This window comes from Pseudophryne corroboree, chromosome 2 (assembly GCF_028390025.1).
Source record: "Pseudophryne corroboree isolate aPseCor3 chromosome 2, aPseCor3.hap2, whole genome shotgun sequence".
Taxonomy (NCBI): domain Eukaryota; kingdom Metazoa; phylum Chordata; class Amphibia; order Anura; family Myobatrachidae; genus Pseudophryne; species Pseudophryne corroboree.
In genome coordinates, this window is record NC_086445.1 from 269,938,549 (window position 1) to 269,964,061 (window position 25,513).

General features: G+C 42.5%; 1 long non-coding RNA gene across 3 annotated transcripts in view; it reads right to left on the reverse strand.

Moving 5' to 3' along the window:
* LOC135015440 (uncharacterized) overlaps positions 1-15,196 on the reverse strand; it is a 143,705-nt gene extending 128,509 nt beyond the window's left edge. For 2 of the 3 annotated variants that reach the window (XR_010213710.1, XR_010213704.1), the window contains exons 1-6: positions 15,126-15,196; positions 14,937-15,043; positions 12,357-12,619; positions 11,870-12,067; positions 11,382-11,579; positions 10,928-11,092 (exon numbers count right to left, since the gene is read on the reverse strand). This is a non-coding gene — a long non-coding RNA (uncharacterized LOC135015440). Of the gene's footprint in view, positions 1-10,575; positions 11,093-11,381; positions 11,580-11,869; positions 12,068-12,356; positions 12,620-14,936; positions 15,044-15,125 lie in introns of those variants that run through there. The other variant, XR_010213698.1, reaches the window with a different exon arrangement.
* Positions 15,197-25,513: the final 10,317 nt, after the last annotated feature.

Here is a 25,513-nt window from a genome sequence, read left to right on the forward strand (position 1 = left end):
TCAGAAAATATAAGAACAAAAAAATCCCAGCAACAGATATGGGCTAGAGACGCGCTAACAGCGTTAAAGCTAACACATCTGCATCTGGCAGACAGTCAAGAAGACAACGCCCTGTCTCTGGTGAGCTAAAGTTTTCAAAGCAGCAGCTAAAATCATAGGGAAAGATAAAGGAATACGCATTCTTTAATGTATATGCTGTAAATCAAACATTGCAACAAGCAATTAATCACTACGATTCCTGTATTAAAATACTTTTAGACAATTCTTCAAAGTTATTTGGAAGAATCCTAATGTAAAAGTTACCCTGGGTATTTCTAAAGATTCCAGGAAGAATAAAGTAGGAACAGATTAAGTTGGATGCACAGCATATCTATATATCACTTACCCTGGGTTCGTGAGGTAAAAAAAAAAAAATAATATGCTTGCTAAAATCCATCTCATTGTATAGGCATCGATATAATACATTGCAAAAGTTCTTAGTGGACTGCACAATATGCGGTGATGAACCAGGTTCCGTAGCCAGGAAGTGTGGGGATATGATTGTATAGAATAGTTATACAGATAGAAATGTGAGCAGGAGCGTTGTTCAGTTTTGTAAGTGATTTTTCAGTGAATATGTATATGTGCCAAAACATCCATGGGATGGACACAGTCCAAGAAAAGTTTGCTTAGAAGCACAGGAAGGGATGGGTGTGCATGAGAAACGTACAGTTTGTGTGGACTGGCCAGTCTGAATGATATGATGAAAAATGTAACCAGTATGTGGATGATATACCTTTGTGTTACAAATTATTTGAAGTATTGGTGTCAGATACTAAACAGTTGTGTTTTTTTACAGAAAAGACCACAAGGTGGCGCAAGACAAAAGTCAACGGTGTGCTGACATAGTTAACTACCTAGATCATTGTTTGGCACTAGGCCAAAGATAGTTAAAACCCTTAGAGGGTGGAGCCTTGGTATACATTTATGGATAGATAGATATGTATGACCAGATGATAAATCTCTAGATACAGTAATTTTTTTGTAAATGCTATATGCATACATTCAAGTTCATAACCAAAGAAATTATAGAAGGTAATACAATATTACACTTTATCATAAATAAAACATTATGGATACACAGTCAGAGCCAAACCATCCACTTATGCATAAGCAAGAACATATATGTTTAATACTGAGTATATAGGTTTAATACTGAGGTTAAGCAGTAGATTTTATATGATGTGTACATTTTACCTATAACAGTATACAACTCAGATATAATATAGCAATAGTGTAGCTTACGGAGAAATTTCAGATTTAAAGATATATCCCTTCACTCAATAGGGGATATATGAACTAACAGGGAAATTGTAACACATGATTTGTTCCATAAAAAATGTGTTTATTAGGACACATAAACTCACTGACATACTACATACATAAAGTGCATGGGTGAATCTGGACCAGTTAAAGTGACCGTGTGATAGATGTAAATCTCTCAACATATAATGGAATTGCGGTTTGCTAGCTTAAAGAAGCAACATGGGTCCGAGGCTGAAAATAGCCTAGGCACCACCACAGATGGTTTATTCAGCGTATCAGTCCTTTTACTTGCTTCACTGACCCTCGTCACCCAATTCCCCTGTCCAAAAACCTATCCTGGTAGGGTTTCCTCTGGTGGCACAGTGATGCCCAGCTCAGAGTGTTTCCCGATTCACAGGATCCACCACAACTTAGATACAGCTAAGAGCTGCATACTTGTCTTCCTCACCCCCAAAAGTGGGGAGTATAAGGAATATAATGTGGATGAGTAAGACAATTATGATTACATCGCATTTTACATTGCATTTAAAGGAATTGAAAAAAAAAAAAAAAAAACTGATTAACAGGAGAATAATTTCTCGAGCATCCATAGGGGATAATGGGATGGTGAATTGGTGAATTAGTATTATTAATAATAAAGTGTTGTTGCCAATTTTCATTAAGGGGAAATGTCATGAGTTATGCAAATCCAAGGGTAATTAACATGAAATAGATTCACAAGCTTTCTATAGTGGGATGAAGTTTAATGGAGAAGTGTACATTGTGTTTTGGCATGGGACCAAAATAACAAATTATGTGATAATAAGAGGGATCGTGATGGTGATAAAGAAAGCTATAGCATGTTTACTGCAGATGATTGGGTTGATTAAAAACAACATTGTTTTAATACAACATAGTTTAATGCAAAAAAAGGAACTATAGTAGGTGTAACAGGTGTTAAGGGGGTTATTTGAGAGATGAATAATAAGGCCAGAGGTGTGAGCTATTGTTTCAAAAGACAGTAAAGTTTCTTTACTGATAGAAAGAGTTTATAGGAGTTTGAAAAATATTTTGTGTTTAATATGTGTAATGTTGAGAATAAAAAGTCATAATGTGACAAGGAAAGTTTAAAGAATTAAGCATTATTAATCTACAAAAGAGACAGGAAAGGCAGAATTTGAATCATGGCATGGTCCAATCGTTGGTTCAATAGTGGTAGAATTACACCTAAGCCTCTGCTTAGTCTCTCTTCTATATCATTTTTTGTTATTCTTTTTGGAATCCAGCAAAGATATGTTATCCTGCAAAGATATATTATCCAGAGACTGATTCAAAACTACAAAATGATTTGACGATTCAAATGTGTCACACAAATTATTTAAACAGTTACAAGAATATCAAAAGCTGCAAGAACCTTGGAAAGATATTTAACCAACATGAAAACACACAGTCCGGCACAGGACAATCACTAAGAGAGTGAAGACGGTGTTATGGTGAGAAGTTGCTTATGTTTTGGTTCCATTACAGATCGCATAGGATGGTCCTTGGCAAGTACCGCTGACTCTGATACAGCCGTTGCAAAGGCTGCAGAAGAAGGACACCTAGATCCATGAGCTTGCAATGAAATGAAAAGGTCAGAGACCAGAGCTTAAAGGAACCTAACACTAAAAACAATTGTATGGAGATACAGAGACTGTTACTACTGTTACTACCACAGAGTTGTATTTGAATGAACCCTTCAATCAAGATAGAGATGATTATGATCATTGATAATAGACTATGTGCTTATAAGCTAATATCCTACAGAACTTTTAATATTTTTGAAAGTATACGGGAGCGACGTTATTTATAACAGCATTAAGACTTAATTTATTTATTTTTCTCTGAAGAGAGAGCGAGCAAAAGTGTGGTGTAGGTATGAGTACTCATCCATTATTGTGGATGGGAATTATTTCAATAAGACCCTTCCTTCCTCTTTTCTTTTCTAAGCAGGAAATCCAGAGGGATTTATGACCGGTGTAACGAACACACACTTTGAAAAACGTGGTTGTGAGTATTATACTCCATTTGAAGACAGATGTATAGATTAATGCATGGATAAGTTAAATAATTTAGGATATTATTCTGAGGAGTATCCAGTCCAGCAATACCATTAATTGTTGGAAAGATTTTAAGTACTGCAGCTATATAAATTGTATTGCTAATCATTATTTAAGACTATTATAATTGTTAGATAGGTATACATAGACACTAGCAGGCCAAAGTTCTCTATGCAAGTTACATTTGATGTAATTACCAAAACTTTATAGAGTCGTAATAATAGTGAAACACGGTACATGTGTATAAATACAATAGTATCTCAAAAAAAAACCACCACTAGTGATAATATTAGCTACACATATCGGGTGTATTTCAGTTAGTGGAAATAAAATAGGTCAATAAAAAAAAAAAATTATCTTATGTAAATAAAAAAGGTTGATTTAAGGGAATGTAAAAGGATTGTTACAATATACTAACCTAAGGTTTCTAAATGTGCTAAATATAATGAGTTAGGTATATAAATAGTAATGGTTACATAGGATGTTCATTAAAGTTTATGATTTAGTAAATGTATTTTACCAGAAGTAGATTCAAAGGTTAAAAGAAGATATCATACATAACGGGAAATGGTAGTTGTCACCATGTCCTTAGGATATAATATATAATTGTTTACCTATTACTTCTAAAAAAACAAAAAAAAAATGTTTGTTATTTAAGAAGATTGATTTAGCAATTTTATACAAAAACACATAATAACTTAAAAAAAGTTTTCTTGCAGGATGAACTATTCCTAAGAAAAGTAATTGACTCAGTAATCAGGAAACATGTTCCAGCCACCAGAGTATCAATAAAACCTCAAAGTGGTAAAGGTGGCTAATAAGTTCTCCTATGGCTAATGAAATCATATGATTAATCAACTGGAAGTTGACGTTTTATTTCAATTAAATTATTGATAACATGATTGATCTTTATGATAGGATATTCCAAAACTGTGAACATTCCAGGACATTGGACATGAACTATTACGATATCATATTGTTCTACATTTTTTTTAATACCACAAATTGGAGGATATTGTTGATGTCCGGAAACAGCACTTTGAGCTCACTGCTGTGCTTATTTGACCAAAGACATTACGGATCCTGATACGTGTAATGCCAAGTATATAAAGGAGGCCCATGATAAAAAAAAACTTTAACCAAGGCATTATAATATAAACTAAAAAAGATAAATGTTTAAATCCTAGTATTCAATTTCAGAATTAGGAAAATGTTTTTTTAAATATATTGTATGTGATTGTATGTAATAATGTATTCTGTAATGAGGTTTATTCTTTGGTAACCCCGATGTAATTATAGACAGTCATTTAATGTTCACTGTCTACAGGTGCGGCCTATGTTGTATTTAAAAATAGCAATAGCAATACTACATAAAAAAATTATTAGCAAACTATACGTTCCCAGAAATTCTCCTGAGATGACAGGGCACATGAATAATGTCCCTGATCAAAGGGTGGAGCTGTCGAATACTGGGACTGAGGCAACCTGCTGAAGGCCTAACAGTTATGTGTGTGCACTACGGGATAGTACGTATATTATGTATACATTCAATAAGCAAAGGGTTCTCATATTCACTAGTATAATATGAAAGCATAACAGAATCCATTTTGATTCTAGCTAGATGATATAGCAAATTCATCTTGAACTTTATACACACCCTGAGAGAAAAACAACTTTGTTGGCTGAGTATTAATTCCACATACGCACTTTCTAAAAGCTCAGAGTCCAGATGTAATTCCTAATATGGACACAGTTCAATATCACGAGTATCATTTTAGTATTCTTGATAATTGTCCCAATATTGCATAACTCTATTGCCTAACATTGTATTCCAGAAGTATGAAATCATAGGGGAGGGATATACAAAATGGGCGTTACTTTGTATTATATAAAACTCATTGTTGATATGTGTATGTTGTTGTTAAAATGATTTGACACAGGAAGAGAGGATGTCTCTCTTCCCCGTATACGGGCGTGGCCCTTTGAATAAATAATAATTGATTTTTATACATCCTTTTCAATTCATTAATTTTACCTAACAACCCAAACAGCAACAAGATGGTTAATTTAGTTATCCTCACAAGGAGAATTCAACAGGTCACTGAGGGGAAGCGATGGAGGGTTCTGCTTGGGTTGCAACCCCAGACCCATAGGAAAGTGTGGGGCTCCAGGAATCAACACCATCTTCAGATGGTTTTGGTCCTCACAGGCAAAATCAGAAAATGTTCAGTTTTCCTAGTTTGCTAAATGTTAGGTGGCCCCATCGGGCACGTAGTAATGAATGGGACTCACCCCTGGGGAGGCGGAGAAATGCGTAAGCACCTGTATTCTAACCACCACAAGCCGGCATAACACTATCCACGCTGAGGAGGAGGACATCCCTGAAAAAGCTATCCCACCTGGCGACTGAATTGGATCCATAAGGAGCCGGGAGATATCAGGACCCCTCAGGTGGAAGTGAGTGGGCACATGCCCAACAGTGTATTAAACATTTAAAGTCCTGGCCAGGACTAAGGACTGTTGTGGATTGCTGATGCCCGCTAATGCACAAGAGACATAGTGTATAGAAGTTTATAAGACATCATGTTATCTGTCCCAGTGGGCAAAGTTGAAATAGCCTCAAAATATGCGGACCATATGAGTGATTGTTTTTTATTTTTTTCTTCATTGATGTATTTTAAATGCTGGCCGGTGTTTTAATAATGTGTCGTAATAACTTGTATTTCTAAAAATAGTTAAAAAAAAAATATATATATATATATATATATATATATATATATATAGATATATATGTTTTTATATGCTTATAATTAGAAGCCAAAAGATATTATAAAATTATAAAAATAGATTTTAATATATACAAGAGTAAAACAGTTTCAAAGAATGGTTTTAAAAACAAGAATAAAAAACTTTTGTCAATAAACGAGAAATATAAAAGGATAGGAATTCAGAACTTAGCTTGAAAACAGTGGGTGGTCAGTACTTTTTAAAACCATTCTTTGAAACTGTTTTACTCTCGTATATATTAAAATCTATTTTTATAATTTTATAATATCTTTTGGCTTCTAATTATAAGCATACAAAAACATTGTTTTTAGCCACACTCGTCGCTAGTACCCCTATCCCCCCATTTTTTATACTCTCTAACAATACCATACCAGTGTTGTATTTTTAGGGGTGGGCTGACACCATTTTAAAAGGTTACGTGGGCTTGTAGCTTTTTTAACAAAAGTTTATAATTCATTCATATAGTTTTACTGAGATTTTAACCTCACAAGTGGCGCTATACTATCTTTTTTGCACATATATATATATATATATATATATATATATATCATTCTACTATTGGCGCCATCTTTTTCTGTGTATTGCTACTTAAAACATATGGAAACTAGCATTCTGCACATGTATCAGGTCCATTAGTAATAATAAAAAAGAGGATAGAAAAGATTGTCTCTTTGTTGGCGCACGGAAAGAAGAAAAGATTATAATTAATCTAAAATATAACTTTTAATGTCAAATCTAACTCTTTCTACACATGTTATATCTGCCTCCCCTGCAGTGCACATGGTTTTGCCCAACTGCTAACAAAAATCCTGCTGCGATCAACTTGGAATTACCCCCATTGTCCCTTCTAGTGGTAATCAGTCCAATTTCTAATGGGCATTGGCCCTCATTCCGAGTTGTTCGCTCGCTAGCTACTTTTAGCAGAAATGCAAACACAAAGCCGCCGCCCTCTGGGAGTGTATCTTAGCATAGCAGAATTGCTAACAAAAGATTAGCAATTGCTAACGAAAGATTAGCAATTCTGCTATTATTAGCAGAATTGCTAACGAAAGCAATTTCCTTGCAGTTTCTGAGTAGCTCCAGCCCTACTCCTAGATTGCGATCACCTCAGTCCGTTTAGTTCCTGGTTTGACGTCACAAACATGCCCGACCAGCCACTCCTCCGTTTCTCCAGCCACTCCTGCGTTTTTACCTGGCACGCCTGCGTTTTTTAGCACACTCCCTGAAAACGGCCAGTTTCCGCCCAGAAACACCCACTTTTTGTCAATCAGCAGAGCGATTGAAAAGATTAGTTCACCTGTGAGTAAAATAGCATAGTTTTGTGTAAATTTGCTTAGCGCGTGTGCCCTGCTGTGCATACGCATGCGCAGAACTGCCGGATTTTAGCCTATTAGCAATTGTGCTAAAATTAGCAGTGAGCGAACAACTCGGAATGAGGCCCATAAAGCGATAACATTTTCTCACTTCACCTAGACTGTTATTGCCAGTGGCATTTTTAAATTGTAATATTTTTATTTTATTTTTTTCATTTGAACAATTTTTTTTTAAATATGTATATTCTATTTTCTTATTTTATTTTTATTAGTGCAATTGAAAGCCCAATTATGTGCATATATATTGTTTATTTATTAACAGTTTCTTATATAGCGCGTGCATATGGGTCAAAGGAGAGCCGGTTCTATACATAGGCAAACGTGGTATACCTAGTGGCACAAGCAGCTTCTGTTGATTAAAATGATATGCAGCATGCCTATATTTTGTGTGTGAATGCGGCTGTATCTGCATACGAAATGCTACATTACAGTGTATTACTGGAAATCACTAAATTAGAATTTCGTATACATATACAGTCACAGTCGCGCACATAATATAGGCATGCCGCATATAATTTTGAACAGCAGAAGCTGCTTGTGCATCCTAGCCACATAGTAATGCAAATAAGATGCACTTTCATCAAAAAAAGGTGCCGAAGTTAGCAGAGCTGGCCGGGAGCTGCCAGCTGACTCATGCCAGGCATCTCCTGCTGCATGGCTTATTGAGGCAGGATGTATGAGTACACATCTGTATCCAAGCGGAGGCAGAGGTCACAGTGTTAGTGGCCATGTTAGTGCTGTGTGCAGGGGGAGTTGGTCGTGCAATAGTGTTCAGCATATGTGTCAGGACATTATGTGTTTCATTATGTGTATAAGGGCATTTAAAATGTGCAGCATATGTGCAAGGGGCACTATGTGTGTCATTATGTGTATGAGTGCATTAATAATTTGCGGCATATGTGTAAGGGGCACTGTGTGTGTCATTATGTGTATAAGAGCATTAATAATGTGCGGAATATATGTAAGGGATATTATGTGTATAAGGGCATTAATAAAGGTTGGCATAATGTATAAGGCGCATTATGTTTATAAGGACATTAATAATATGTGCCATATGTGTAATGGGCATTACTGTGTTTATTAAGCGTATAAAGGCATTACTGATGTGTGGCATTTTGTGTATAAGGTGCTCTACTGTGTGGCATAACATATAGAAAGGGCACTACTGTGTGGTCTAATGTGAAATAAAGAGCAATATGGTGTGGTGTAATGTGAATAAGGAGCAATTCAGGCTGATGTAATGTGAATAAGGGGAACTACTGTGAGGATGTTACGCACACCAGTGCTAACAGGAGTATACCGGTGTATGAACAGAGAGGGAAGCGAAGCAAACGAACTCACAGACAGTATAACATAACATACACAGGAGGTGATGGAATAACTAATAAACACAAAGTGAACGGAGAAGCCCAAAGGCTCAGGAATTGGGTGTCTCCCTAGTGTCAGGAATGCTCAGATGGAATAGAGCGGACAATGAAGCGATGTGTAGTGATTTAACATGTGGAGCACCTGAAATGATGTTGCTAAGAGCAACAGAAAAAAACCCAAAGGGTTACCAACGGGTGTGGGAATAAACTCCTTGGTCAGAGATAGAAATATAGACACAAGGAGAGTATCCACAATCCTAACGCCCACTTGCAGGGCACAGGTTCAGCTTACTGCCACTAAACTGACACCTGGACGCCCTGCACAGTGAGGGAGGATTAAGCAAGCAGGTCTGAGAGTACAGCCGCTAACCTGCTGGGTTCACAGAATAGCAAAAGAACCCCAGCAGGTCAAACAACTGACTCCAGTCTTACTGCTAGGTCCGGATTGGCAGAATGAAGTACCGACTCCCAAGGCCTATTCGCAGTAAGCAACAAGTAAATACAAAGTCACACAGTACTAGCTAACTCTCTGGAACTGACTAACAAACAAAGATTCGGCAGCATTTGCCTAGCCTGAGAGGATGGTTTATATAGCAGGTGCTGTCCACGCCCCACTCAGACCTCACAGACTGTGAGCACAAAACCAGCGCCGGATTCCCTGCCGTGCACAGAGCCTGTAACCACTACACAGTAAAAACCCGGACCGGAGTATCAGCTGCGCTCAGGTTACTTCACTAACACTTGCCTCCCGGTTGCCATGGCGACGTGGCAGCACAGAGCAGGAGATCCTAACAGTACCCCCCCTCTGACGAGGGGTCAAAGAACCCCTACCACCGGGTTTATCGTGGAACTGCGAGAAGAAAGAGCGTATCAGTCTGGGGGCATGAAGATCACAACTGCGCACCCACGACCGCTCCTCCGGGCCATACCCCTTCCAGTGCACCAAAAATGACAGCCGACCCCGAACCATCTTGGAGTCAAGAACCCTTTCAACCACAAACTCCCTCTGACCCCGTATCAGAAGAGGAGAAGGTCTTCCACTGGAAGAAGGATTACTAACCGCCAGTTTTAAAAGGGAACAATGAAATGTTTTATTGATACCCAATGAACGGGGCAGATCTAACTGAAATGCCACCGGATTGATAACCCTGGTGATCTTATAAGGGCCGATGAACCGGGGGCCTAACTTATGAGATGGCTGTCTCAACTTCAAATTCTTGGTGGACAACCAGACGAAGTCTCCTAATTTGAAGCTGCAGGGTCTTCTCCGCTTATCAAAAACCCTTTTGGTCACTAATGACACAGACACAAGGGCTTTCTTCACTTTCCTCCAAATACCCCTAAGGACCGAAACAACAGAGGAACCACCAGGCGTGGAATCCAGGGGTCAAAAGAATTGGCCTTAGGATGATGCCCATACACACAAAGGAAGGGAGAGATCCCTGTAGCAGAGTGAGCCGTGTTTAGTGTTCACTCTAGGAATTTTTTAGGGCAGGGTGCTGATCACGGGGAGGGCACATTTTTCATTCGGGAGGGCACATTTTTCATTCGGGAGGGCACTTTTTTCATTCGAGAGGGCACGATTATGTCCATACTGTAATGCTTAGACAGGTGTCTTAACTAAAAATGAGTACAAAGACTCATGGTTTTTTGTTTGTGCACCCATTTTATTTAATGTTTACCTTTTACATGCGGACAAGGATTTGAAAGTGAAGAGTGTTAAATAAAAGTATTTGTGGTCCATTCATCACCAATGTAGCTCTACTGTATGGTAGATTACAACTACAGTGTTCTATCATCCTGCACCTGTCACAACTTGTGCAGTTATTCTTTCCTGCCAGGGGTGTCGTCCTCTGCTCTGGTGCTTCTATCACTCTGGTCTTTATTTCAGTGGAAGACTTGTGATAGAAGCACTAGAGTACAGAACGACACCCCAGGCAGGAGGAACTGCACAGGTTGTGAAGGTGCTAAAATAAACACTAATCCTAGCATTTTATACAAGTTATAATAATAGTACCATGTGGATTGGATGCAGGTAGCTGATCAAACGTCCTACAGGTCATCTGGAGTAAAGATGTAGGTGTCAGCTGTTCAAAACAGAAGGGTCCAACTATTTATGCAGGCTCAGGCGGATGCCGTCTTGTCACTGGCTGTAAATATCCTCTTAGGCGCTGTGCTGAAGCTGAAACAGAACCATACAACATAAACTGACTGCATGTTATCAGAGTCCATTTGTACTGCATTCCTAGTTCTTCAAAGCACAGCTTATTCCTTGGAGTAGAATTGTAAGACCACCATAGATTTTTAGTCTCTTACAATTCTTCCCCACAAAAATAAGGGCTTATGCTTTGAAGAACTAAAGAACACAGCAGAAAAGGGACTCTGATAACAGGATTATGGACATACTAGGGCCACTCCACCACCTCTAAGTAGGAATACTCTCCCTCCTCCCACATTTACTTGGTACTCACCTTTTTGAACTGGAAAGTTGGGCTCCAAGTAGCTTAGGTGGCTCAGGTGCAGAGTCCTCGGTTGTCATCTGAAATGTTGAGTGCAGATTTGGTAACTGAAGAAGAGCAATCGCCACAGCCGTTCAACTATTTATGCAGGCTCAGGCGGATGCCGTCTTGTCACTGGCTGTAAATATCCTCTTAGGCGCTGTGCTGAAGCTGAAACAGAACCATACAACATAAACTGACTGCATGTTATCAGAGTCCATTTGTACTGCATTCCTAGTTCTTCAAAGCACAGCTTATTCCTTGGAGTAGAATTGTAAGACCACCATAGATTTTTAGTCTCTTACAATTCTTCCCCACAAAAATAAGGGCTTGTGCTTTGAAGAACTAAAGAACACAGCAGAAAAGGGACTCTGATAACAGGATTATGGACATACTAGGGCCACTCCACCACCTCTAAGTAGGAATACTCTCCCTCCTCCCACATTTTCTTGGTACTCTACCTTTTTGAACTGGAAAGTTGGGCTCCAAGTAGCTTGGGTGGCTCAGGTGCAGAGTCCTCGGTTGTCATCTGAAATGTTGAGTGCAGATTTGGTAACTGAAGAAGAGCAATCGCCACAGCCGTCCAACTATTTATGCAGGCTCAGGCGGATGCCGTCTTGTCACTGGCTGTAAATATCCTCTTAGGCGCTGTGCTGTAGCTGAAACAGAACCATACAACATAAACTGACTGCATGTTATCAGAGTCCATTTGTACTGCATTCCTAGTTCTTCAAAGCACAGCTTATTCCTTGGAGTAGAATTGTAAGACCACCATAGATTTTTAGTCTCTTACAATTCTTCCCCACAAAAATAAGGGCTTATGCTTTGAAGAACTAAAGAACAAAGCAGAAAAGGGACTCTGATAACAGGATTATGGACATACTAGGGCCACTCCACCACCTCTAAGTAGGAATACTCTCCCTCCTCCCACATTTACTTGGTACTCACCTTTTTGAACTGGAAAGTTGGGCTCCAAGTAGCTTGGGTGGGTCAGTTTATGTGCGTTGTCCTTGGTTGTTGCTCACAATCTACAGTACAGGTGTTTCTGATTGGAGAGTGTGGTCGGTGGCCAGCTGTGTGTGGTCTACAAGAAAATATTCTTCTTTGTTTTTTCATCCAGTGCTTCACCGCCTCTCTGTAGTTTACCTTGCCATTTAGCTTAATGGCTAATATGCTGTTGACATTTTCCACCTTGAGACGGTTTCTGTGATCTGTTAAGATAAATTTAACTTGCGAAAAAGTTCTTTCAACTTCAGCAGTTGAGAGTGGTAGAACACAGCCAACTGAAACAAGTTTCTGAATTAGAGGAAATGCTACGCCAATTGTGTCTTCAGATTTTTCTAAAGTCTTGTACACGTTGACCATGGACAATCTTTCATTATCAGAATTTTCTTCTTCCGTTTGTAAGAATACAGATTTAAAGTCTTCCCATTCTGATAACAGAAGATCTTCGTCCAGTTGATAAAAATCAGCAAGCTGTGCCATTTCGGCCACACCATAAAATCCCACACCTTTGTCTGCATTAAGATGCCTCATATCTAAGACACTTAGATGATCAAGTATAGCTATATTATGCATCCTCTCTGAAATGTTTTGGACCAATAGATCTAGAAAACACCTTGCATCTCCTTCAAACTTACAATTTTCTGCTGCTATAGGAGCCTGAATTCCTATTTTTCTTGCAGCATTTTCCAGGTTCCTGCAAAACTGACCCCCAGGCTTACGCTTTAAATTTTTCAAAGCACCAAGCGTAATGGAAACATTGCTGTGTATTGTAGACAAGTCAATATCTCTTCTTTCAAAGATTAAAACTAATTTGGAAAGCAGGCTCAGTACATCACAAAGAAAGTGAATTAATTGAAAAAAATGAAAATTTTTCAGATGTTTGAGAAGTCCTTCAGCAGTTGGCCCACTCACACCACTTGTAGTCTTTGACTGTCCAGTTACAACAGCATTTTCCAAATCGACAATGATCGAATAATAATTAATTCTTATTGAATTAATAGCATTTTTATGTGATAGCCATCTTGTGTGGCTAGCCTTTTTTATTTTTGTTCCCTTACATTTAGTAAATACTCTTTGTATTTCTTCCAAAGTTTTGCTCCTCACAGAGCTGTATTTATAGTATTTGTAAATACTTGTTAATACTTCATCCATTTTCAGGAAAGGATTCAAAGATTCAAATGTATTTTTTGTTGCAAGAGCTAAACGATGATTGTGACAATGTATTGAAATAATCTTATTATTTTTGGCCTTTAGTTTGGCTGCTACTCCATCACGGTGACCAACCATTGAACTGGCGCCGTCACTTCCAAAGCCTACTAATTTCTCAAACCCTCCACAGTCTTCTATAGTCTGTGAAAGAGCATTGAAAATAGTTTCTGATTTTCCATCTGGAATTTCTGTATCATTAATAAAGGACACACTGACTTCTCCATCTTTTATATATTTTGCAGCAGTTGCCAAGTGTTTTCTGTTGCTGACATCAGTAGTTTCATCTGACATAACTGAAAATGATGGACTCTTCTGTAAAGACAAGATAACTTTCTCTCTTTGAACACTGGCCATCGAATTAACAAATTCGTTGATTGTTTGGTAGCTTGTATATGAGGCATTTTTAGATTTGTTCAGAGGGGCTAAAACTGGAGACTTTAATTCTTCTATACAGAAAACAACAAATGGTTTAAAAACAGTTGTATGTGGTATATTATGCTGGATTAGAAAATCCAGGCACTTCATAGCACATTCCACAGCTTTGAATTCCTCTGACTCTGGTCTATTTTTTCTGTTCTGTGAAGCCTCAGCATTACAACAGATTATTTCAGTTTGCATTGCCGCCTTGTGCATCTCGGAAACAGAATGCTCCTTAATTTTATCGCGCCTTACTGTGCTCATCCCACTATTCATCCATGGAGATTTGTTGTATTTTGTGTCGTTCAACAGATGTTTTAAACACAGCTTGCAGAGTAGAGATTCTCTTTCACCATTTTTTTTACAACTAAGCCACGGAAACTCTCTTTTCCATTTTATTTGGAAACCAACTTTATGTTTTGACTTTTTTTTTGGAGAAGCACTAACCCAATGTCATTTATTGTATCTGTATCTTCATTAGAAGAGCACCTTTCTTCAGATAGGTCATCATCCAAAATAATAGGGGGTGAGGTGTCGCACTCTAAATTCTGAGAACAGTTGGCAAGAGAGACGGAGGATTGAGAATGCACATCTATGGTGTTTTCATTAACAATGACATTACATGACGTCGATACCGAGTCATCTACATTGCTGCAATTTGTGTTAACTGTGGCCAGTGAATTATCTTGGGAAGTGCATTGATTATCTGTGGGTACAGGATCAGAGGTGCTGGGTACAGGATCAGAGGTGCTGGGTACAGGATCAGAGGTGCTGGGTACAGGATCTAACTCTGCTGCATTTATTTTCTGTAATTAATAAAAATCGTAATCTAAATTCAAATATTTGTTACACTTTCTTACAGGGGTTTAAAATGGGTGTATCTAAATGTTTTCCTACCTTCTTTTTTCCTGAAAACATTTGATTGATTTTAAAACATTTTCTGCCTATTTCCTTGTTTTTTCTTTCATGTTCTTTCACTTTCCTTTTAAGAGTAGGCATGTTTTCTAAAAATAAAAATAAAAACACTTAACACACTCAAGCTCCCTAGAATGAGAGCCACTGTACTCTCCGTACCAGCAAACTCACCTGAGACAAGTTGAGGTCTCCGGTCATTCAAGCCAAGAGGATCAAAGAAGGATCAATATGCTGATTTGGAGCCAGTGGTGTGGAGTGATGCACAGTTGGTTCAATGGTTGGTCAACGTGATGGAGTACATAGAGACGAGGATGAGGATGAGCCAGCTTTCTGTAGAAGAACAAAACACTTTAACACACTCAAGCTCCCTAGGATGAGAGCCACTGTTCACTCTCAGTACCAGCATACTCACCTGAGGCAAATTGAGGACTCCGGTGAAGCCGAGAGGATCAAAGAAGGAGCCAGAATATGCCACTTTGGAGCCTGTGGTGTGGAGTGATGCGCCAGTTGATGCAATGGATTGCTTAACGTGATGGAGTACACAGAGACGAGGATGAGGATGAGCCAGCTTTCTGTGGAAGAACAAAACACTTTAACACACTCAAGCTCCCTAGGATGAGAGCCACTGTTCACTCTCAGTACCAGCATACTCACCTGAGGCAAATTGAGGACTCCGGTGAAGCCAAGAGGATCAAAGAAGGAGCCAGAATATGCCACTTTGGAGCCTGTGGTGTGGAGTGATGCGCCAGTTGATGCAATTGGATTGCTTAACGTGATGGAGTACACAGAGATGAGGATGAGCCAGCTTTCTGTGGAAGAACAAAACACTTTAACACACTCAAGCTCCCTAGGATGAGAGCCACTGTTTACTCTCAGTACCAGCATACTCACCTGAGGCAAATTGAGGACTCCGGTGAGCTGTGAGGATCAAAGAAGGAGCCAGAATATGCCACTTTGGAGCCTGTGGTGTGGAGTGATGCGCCAGTTGATGCAATGGATTGCTTAACGTGATGGAGTACACAGAGACGAGGATGAGGATGAGCCAGCTTTCTGTGGAAGAACAAAACACTTTAACACACTCAAGCTCCCTAGGATGAGAGCCACTGTTCACTCTCAGTACCAGCATACTCACCTGAGGCAAATTGAGGACTCCGGTGAAGCCGAGAGGATCAAAGAAGGAGCCAGAATATGCCACTTTGGAGCCTGTGGTGTGGAGTGATGCGCCAGTTGATGCAATGGATTGCTTAACGTGATGGAGTACACAGAGACGAGGATGAGGATGAGGATGAGCCAGCTTTCTGTGGAAGAACAAAACACTTTAACACACTCAAGCTCCCTAGGATGAGAGCCACTGTTCACTCTCAGTACCAGCATACTCACCTGAGGCAAATTGAGGACTCCGGTGAAGCCGAGAGGATCAAAGAAGGAGCCAGAATATGCCACTTTGGAGCCTGTGGTGTGGAGTGATGCGCCTGTTGATGCAATCGGATTGCTTAACGTGATGGAGTACACAGAGACGAGGATGAGGATGAGGATGAGCCAGCTTTCTGTGGAAGAACAAAACACTTTAACACACTCAAGCTCCCTAGGATGAGAGCCACTGTTCACTCTCAGTACCAGCATACTCACCTGAGGCAAATTGAGGACTCCGGTGAAGCCAAGAGGATCAAAGAAGGAGCCAGAATATGCCACTTTGGAGCCTGTGGTGTGGAGTGATGCGCCAGTTGATGCAATCGGATTGCTTAACGTGATGGAGTACACAGAGATGAGGATGAGCCAGCTTTCTGTGGAAGAACAAAACACTTTAACACACTCAAGCTCCCTAGGATGAGAGCCACTGTTTACTCTCAGTACCAGCATACTCACCTGAGGCAAATTGAGGACTCCGGTAAACCGTGAGGATCAAAGAAGGAGCCAGAATATGCTGCTATGGAGCCTGTGGCGTGGAGTGCCAGGAGTCAGAGGTGCAGTGATGGATGTGACAGATAGTTGTCATGTGATTGAGTACATAGAGACGAGGATGAGGATGTGCCAGCTTTAGGGAAAAAAAAGAACGTAATAAATGTGGACAGATTTTTCAATTAACTTATAGAATTTTAAGTGTTGCACCTTATGTCATCAGGATGCTGTATGATTTGGGGGCCCTTAATTATTATGGTCATCATTTATGATGACCATTCAATAATGGCCCCCAAGTCATAAAGTAAACTGGGGCAGATGTATTAAACTTGGAGAAGTGATAGTGCATTAGCCAGTCAGCTCCTGTCATTTAAAACCTGTAATGATTGGATGGTGCATTCATATTTAATGCACTTATCACTTCTCCAGGCTGTTCCTGATGGTTCTGAACATTCGGACAGGTTACTATTCCCACTTATAGTTCGCGTGGATAGTTAATCATGAAAAATGTGAAAAAAATAAAAATGTGAAAAGCACAGGAAGAATATACAAACTCCACACAATAGGACCAATAGTCCAACAGAGTGCAGTGGGTCATGTAATGGTAGCTTTTTCAAATATATATTTATTCTATTTTGTCCCCTAAATCTCTTCAACATACAACTTGAACTTATAAAATATAAAACCACTTGTGACAGTCTACTCACACCTTAAATGTGGCTGCACAGATTTGTTATATAAAAAGCAAGGTATTTCAGCTATATAAGAAGACTATATATATATAATGTATTCTTATTTGCATATTATGTACCCCCCTCACACCCCGGTCTGTATGTACCCTTCCCTCACACCACGGTCTGTATGTACCCTCCCCTCACACCCCGGTCTGTATGTACCCTTCCCTCACACCCCGGTCTGTATGTACCCTCCCCTCACACCCCGGTCTGTATGTAACACCCCCCTGTATCCCCCTGCAGAGCAAGGTCTTTGGGGGATACATAGACCTTGTGTGAGGGGGGGGGTTACATACAGACCGGGGTGTGAGGGGAGGGTACATACAGACCGGGGTGTGAGGGAAGGGTACATACAGACCGGGGTGTGAGGGGAGGGTACATACAGACCGGGGTGTGAGGGAAGGGTACATACAGACCGGGGTGTGAGGGAACACTGATGTACTGAGTACTTACATCACAGAGGGGGAGCGCTGATCACCCAGCCACACTTGCGGAGCGGTATTAAAGATGGCGGCCGGGTGATCCTCCCTGGCGTCTCCTTTTAAACATTCATCCACACAGGAGGGCTGGGTTTGCCTCGGCGGGAGAGGCAAACCCAGCCCTCCTGTCTCACCAGACCCTGAGCAGACCTATAGGTCTGCTCGCAGAGGACGCTGACAGCTAATGACGGGCGGGACGGGGCGGACAGGGCGGGACAAGGCGGACGGGGCGGGGCGGGCCGCGGAGGTCTCCGTCTCGACACATGCACGGAGACAGTGATAATAATGCAGTGCAGTGTGCTTAGTGTGTCTGGCGGCGTGGCGGGGTCCAGCGGGCAGCAAAGTGCGGGGCGGGAGGGCGCAAACAAACGGGCAGGGCGGGATTCAGGGGTCTAAAAAAGGGGCAGGGCGCAGCGCCCTGTGAAAGACACCTAGAGTGAACACTACGCGTTGTTTTAGGCAAACTCCGCCATGGACAGATGAGCAACCCAGTCAGTATGACACTTGGAGACATAACACCTGAGGAACTGCTCCAAGGACTGGTTCACCCTCTCAGTCTGCCCATTAGACTGTGGATGGTAGCCTGACGACAAGATCACAGAAATCTGGAGATCAGAACAAAATGCCCTCCAGAATTTGGCCACAAACTGGGATCCACGGTCAGAGACCACATCAAGTGGCAAACCCGTGGAGGCGCACAACATGCTGCATAAATAACTCAGACAGGCGTCTGGCCGATGGCAACCCAACCAGTGGAACGAAATGCGGCATCTTCGAAAACCTGTCAACGACAACCCAAATGGCTGTCATCCCCGAGGATTTGGGCAAGTCCACCACAAAATCCATGGAAATGTGGGTCCATGGCTTAGACGGAATAGAGAGTGGATGTAATGGGCCGACAGGAACCCCTCTAGGAGTTTTATTTCGGGCACAAACGTCACATGCCCGAACCCACTGATCCACATCCCTAGCCACCGAGGGCCACCACACCGCCCTAGACAGTAACTCCCGAGTTCTGGCAATACCCGGATGCCCTGCCGACCTCTTGGCATGGAATTCCAGGAACACTCGCTGTCTTAACCTAGGAGGCACAAACAAGAGACCTACCGGAAGGTCTGGAGGAGCCTGCTCCTGTGCTCTAAGGACTAATGACAAGAGGTCCTGGGTAATGCCCACTTTAATACATGATGGGGACACAATGGGCAATGGCTCCTCTGTGGTCTCTTGAACTGGAGCAAAACTCCGCGAGAGCGCATCAGCCTTGATGTTTTTTGACCCAGTGCGATATGTTATCAAAAAATTAAAGCGAGCAAAAAACAAAGCCCATCGTGCCTGCCTGGCATTGAGCCGCTTCGCTGACTCTAAATATGCCAGATTCTTATGGTCGGTGAGAATTGAGACCACAAACTTAGCCCCCTCAAGCCAGTGTCTCCACTCCCCGAGTGCATCCTTTATAGCCAACAATTCCCGGTTACCCACATCATAATTCATCTCGGCAGACGAAAATTTACGGGAAAAGTAAGCACAGGGATGAAGGCGATTATCAGACACCCCCATCTGAGAGAGCACTGCCCCAATACCTATCTCAGAGGCATCCACTTCTACCACAAAAGGACGCTCTGGATCTGGGTGTCGCAGCACCTTGGCCGAGACAAATGCCCTTTTGAGACGGGCAAAGGCGGCTTTGGCCTCACAAGACCAGTGAGCAACATCCGCCCCTTTCTTAGTGAGTGCCACCAAGGGGGCCACTATAGACGAAAATCCAGCGATAAACCGTCTATAAAAATTTGCAAAGCCCAGAAAACGCTGAAGCGCCTTCAAACTAGTGGGCTGCACCCAATCCAGGACTGCCTGTACCTTAGAACCCTCCATTTGGAAACCTTCTGAGGAGATAATATACCCTAGAAATGCGATTTGCTGGACTTCAAACTCGCACTTCTCCAGCTTCGCCCCAAGCTGGTGGTCTCTGAGTTTCTGGAGGACTAAGCGTACATGCTTCCGATGTTCCTCCAGGGAATGAGAGAAGATTAGGATGTCATCTAGATAAACAACTAAGAATCTATCCAAATATTCCCTGAGCACATCGTTCATGAATTCCTGGAAGACTGCCGGGGCATTAGAGAGCCCAAAAGGCATCACCAAATATTCATAATGCCCTGAGTGGGTATTAAAGGCAGTCTTCCATTCATCCCCCTCTCTTATTCGGATTAGATTGTAAGCACCGCGTAGGTCAATCTTAGAAAAAATGGTGGCAGTACGAAGCTGGTCAAACAAAACCGAAATGAGAGGCAGTGGGTACGAGTTTTTAATCGTGATACGATTCAATCCTCTGAAGTCGATGCAGGGTCGCAACGAACCGTCCTTTTTACCCACGAAAAAGAACCCCGACCCAACTGGGGACTGTGAGGGTCTGATAAATCCCTTAGCCAAGTTCTCCTGAATGTACTCTGCCATAGCCTGAGTCTCAGGACGTGACAGGGAGAACAACCTGCTCTTGGGAAGTTTAGCATCCGGCAACAAATCAATGGCACAGTCATAGGGGCGATGGGGAGGTAGTAACTCCGCAACTTTTTTGGAGAACACATCCGCAAAATCTGCATAACATCCTGGCAATCCTGGCAAACTTAGCTGCGAGAGCCTGACTGGAAGGCTCAAGCAACTCCTGAAACAATCACTACCCCAACTAAGGGGTAAATTTACTAAGGTCCCGATTTTGACCGAGATGCCGTTTGTTCATCAAAGTGTCATCTCGGTAATTTACTAAGCAATAATCACGGCAGTGATGAGGGCATTCGTAATTTTTTGGAAGTCCAACAAAAAAATTACGAATGAATACACCATCGGTCAAAACGCGGGTGTTTAACTATGAATCTCGGTAATTTACTAAGAAGTGCAAAGCAAAAAAAAACAAACACTGCCGTGAAAAATTACAACTCGTAAAAAAGTGCAAAAAAAAAACAGACCTGCTTTTTTAATCCGTGATTGTATAGGCATGCAGGGATCCATGAGATCCGTGCATGTATATCAGTGGGAAGGGGTGGGAAAGTGGTTATTTTCTGTAAAAAAATTGCGTGGGGTCCCCCCTCCTAAGCATAACCAGCCTCGGGCTCTTTGAGCCGATCCTGGTTGCAGAAATATGGGAAAAAATTGACAGGGGTTCCCCCATATTTAAGCAACCAGCATCGGGCTCTGCGCCTGGTCCTGGTTCCAAAAATACGGGGGACAAAAAGAGTAGGGGTCCCCCGTATTTTTAAAACCAGCACCGGGCTCCACTAGCTGGACAGATAATGCCACAGCCGGGGTCACTTTTATATAGTGCCCTGCGGCCGTGGCATCAAAAATCCAACTAGTCACCCCTGGCCGGGGTACCCTGGGGGAGTGGGGACCCCTTCAATCAAGGGGTCCCCCCCCAGCCACCCAAGGGCCAGGGGTGAAGCCCGAGGCTGTCCCCCCATCCAATTGGCTGCGGATGGGGGGCTGATAGCCTTTTGTGAAAATGAAAAGATATTGTTTTTAGTAGCAGTACTACAAGGCCCAGCAAGCCTCCCCCGCATGCTGGTACTTGGAGAACCACAAGTACCAGCATGTGACGGAAAAACGGGCCCGCTGGTACCTGTAGTACTACTACTAAAAAAATACCCAAAAAAAGACAATACACACACACCTTGAAAGTAAAGTTTTATTACATGCATCCACACAAACATACATACATACTTATCTTATGTTCACACGAGGGTCTGTCCTCTTCTCCAGTAGAATCCATGGGTACCTGTTGAATAAATTCTACTCACCAGATCCAGGGTCCCAGGCTCCTCGTAGCATCCATTTGTAATCCACGTACTTGAATAAAATAAAAAAACGGAGAGCCGAGCCACGCACTGAAAGGGGACCCATGTTTGCACATGGGCCCCCTTTCCCCGAATGCCAGAAACCCACTCTGACTGATGTCTAAGTGGGTTTCTTCAGCCAATCAGGGAGCGCCACGTTGTAGCACCCTACTGATCGGCTGTGTGCTCCTGTACTGTCTGACAGGCGGCACACGGCAGTGTTACAATGTAGCGCCTATGCGCTCCATTGTAACCAATGGTGGGAACTTTCTGCCCTGCGGTTGACCGAAAGTGACCTCACCGCTGAGCAGAAAGTTCCCACCATTGGTTACAATGGAGCGCATAGGCGCTACATTGTAACACTGCCGTGTGCCGCCTGTCAGACAGTACAGGAGCACACAGCCGATCAGGAGGGTGCTACAACGTGGCGCTCCCTGATTGGCTGAAGAAACCCACTTAGACATCAGTCAGAGTGGGTTTCTGGCATTCGGGGAAAGGGGGCCCATGTGCAAACATGGGTCCCCTTTCAGTGCGTGGCTCGGCTCTCCGTTTTTTTTATTTTATTCAAGTACGTGGATTACAAATGGATGCTACGAGGAGCCTGGGACCCTGGATCTGGTGAGTAGAATTTATTCAACAGGTACCCATGGATTCTACTGGAGAAGAGGACAGACCCTCGTGTGAACATAAGGTAAGTATGTATGTATGTTTGTGTGGATGCATGTAATAAAACTTTACTTTCAAGGTGTGTGTGTATTGTCTTTTTTTGGGTATTTTTTTAGTAGTAGTACTACAGGTACCAGCGGGCCCGTTTTTCCGTCGCATGCTGGTACTTGTGGTTCTCCAAGTACCAGCATGCGGGGAGGCTTGCTGGGCCTTGTAGTACTGCTACTAAAAACAATATCTTTTCATTTTCACAAAAGGCTATCAGCCCCCCATCCGCAGCCAATTGGATGGGGGGACAGCCTCGGGCTTCACCCCTGGCCCTTGGGTGGCTGGGGGGGGGACCCCTTGATTGAAGGGGTCCCCACTCCCCCAGGGTACCCTGGCCAGGGGTGACTAGTTGGATTTTTGATGCCACGGCCGCAGGGCACTATATAAAAGTGACCCCCGGCTGTGGCATTATCTGTCCAGCTAGTGGAGCCCGGTGCTGGTTTTAAAAATACGGGGGACCCCTACTCTTTTTGTCCCCCGTATTTTTGGAACCAGGACCAGGCGCAGAGCCCGATGCTGGTTGCTTAAATATGGGGGAACCCATGTCATTTTTTTTCCCATATTTCTGCAACCAGGATCGGCTCAAAGAGCCCGAGGCTGGTTATGCTTAGGAGGGGGGACCCCACGCAATTTTTTTTTTAAGTTTTACAGTGTTTATTTAAAAAAAAAAAAATGAACCCCAGCACGGATCACACAGATCCGGCCGAGATTCAGTGTGATAAAGTCGGCAGTGTTTTGCTAATCACTGCCGTAAAAAACGGGAAAAAAACACGAATGACATCGACATCGGAACAAATGAAAAATCCGAATACGACAGCTTAGTAAATTAGGCGTAATAAATTCAAAAAGTTGCAGTTTTACACTTTCGATGTCATTCGTGATTGAACTTTGACCTTTTTCCGAAAATTACGAATGTTAGTAAATTTACCCCTCAGAATCTCCCCAGAGACCCAGTCAAATTGAGGGTTATGGGCCCTTAACCAGGGTAACCCCAAAACCAATGGGGCAAAAGAACAGACAGTCACATAAAAAGACAATTTTTCAGAGTGTGTGGCTCCAATAAACAAAGGAATTTGGCTGGTGCAGGAGGTAATTTTACCCCGGGACAATGGTTCCCCGTTTAACCCACAGATCTCAATCTCTGATGCCAAAGGTACTGAGGGAACAGAGTGTTCCAGGGCGAATTGACGGTCCATGAAAACCCCATCGGCCCCACTGTCAACAAAGGCCTCAGTCTTGACAGTTTGACCGAGGATCTCCAAAGTCACCGGAATGAGAAAAGTCTTTTGGGGAAATTCTGACTTCTGGCCTGACAGGATATTTCCCATCACCCTCAGGCCCTGAAGTTTTCCGGTTTTTCTGGGCATGATACTACAACATGACCTTTATTCCCACAGTACAAACACAAACCCTGCTGTCTCCTCCGCGTCTTCTCACGCGAGGAGAGGCGGGTAGCCCCAATCTGCATAGGCTCCTCGGAATATTCCTCAGAGTCTGAGGTTCCCTTGGGAAAAAAGGAAACTGCGGTCTCCCTTTCAAGCCTACGCTCTCTCAGCCGTCTATCCACCCGGATGGATAACTGCATAAGCTGATCTTAGCTATCAGGCGAGGGATATTGTACCAGTTGGTCCTTTATCTGGTCAGAAAGGCCCCTTCGGTACTGGTTTCTCAGGGCTGGGTCATTCCACTGGGTATCATGTGCCAACCTCCGAAACTCCGTACTATAAACCTCAGCTGGCCGTCGCCCTTGCTTAAGAACCGTAATCTGAGCCTCGGCTGAAGCCATCTTGTCAGGGTCATCATACAAAATGCCCAGTGCCGTAAAAAAAGCATCAACACTTTTAAGCGACGGACAGTCAGGCTGTAACCCATATGCCCAGACCTGTGGGTCTCCTTGTAGCAAGGAAATCACCATGCCCACCCGCTGAATCTCCGACCCAGAAGACTGGGGCCTAAGCCTGAAATATAGCTTACAGCTCTCCTTGAAACAAAAGAACTGCGAGCGATCTCCAGAAAAACGATCCGGGAGATTTACTTTCGGCTCCTTAACCCCTGAACTTGCCGCTGCTGCTGCGGGAGCTCCGCTAGCGGCCTGCGGGGTGTTCATTTTAATGGACATCTCATTAAATTGTCGAGTCAGGACCTGCACCTGATTGACCACCTGTTGCAAAGTATTTTGAGGGGTATGCTCCATATTCCCACAAAATTTCAACAGGAGTAGGGCTGCTGAATATGTTACGCACACCAGTGCTAACAGGAGTATACCGGTGTATGAACAGAGAGGAAAGCGAAGCAAACGAACTCACAGACAGTATAACATAACATACACAGGAGGTGATGGAATAACTAATAAACACAAAGTGAACGGAGAAGCCCAAAGGCTCAGGAATTGGGTGTCTTCCTAGTGTCAGGAATGCTCAGATGGAATAGAGCGGACAATGAAGCGATGTGTAGTGATTTAACATGTGGAGCACCTGAAATGATGTTGCTAAGAGCAACAGAAAAAACCCCAAAGGGTTACCAACGGGTGTGGGAATAAACTCCTTGGTCAGAGATAGAAATATAGACACAAGGAGAGTATCCACAATCCTAACCCCCACTTGCAAGGCACAGGTTCAGCTTACTGCCACTAAACTGACACCTGGACGCCCTGCACAGTGAGGGAGGATTAAGCAAGCAGGTCTGAGAGTACAGCCGCAAACCTGCTGGGTTCACAGAATAGCAAAAGAACCCCAGCAGGTCAAACAACTGACTCCAGTCTTACTGCTAGGTCCGGATTGGCAGAATGAAGTACCGAATCCCAAGGCCTATTCGCAGTAAGCAACAAGTAAATACAAAGTCACACAGTACTAGCTAACTCTCTGGAACTGACTAACAAACAAAGATTCAGGAATTGGGTGTCTTCC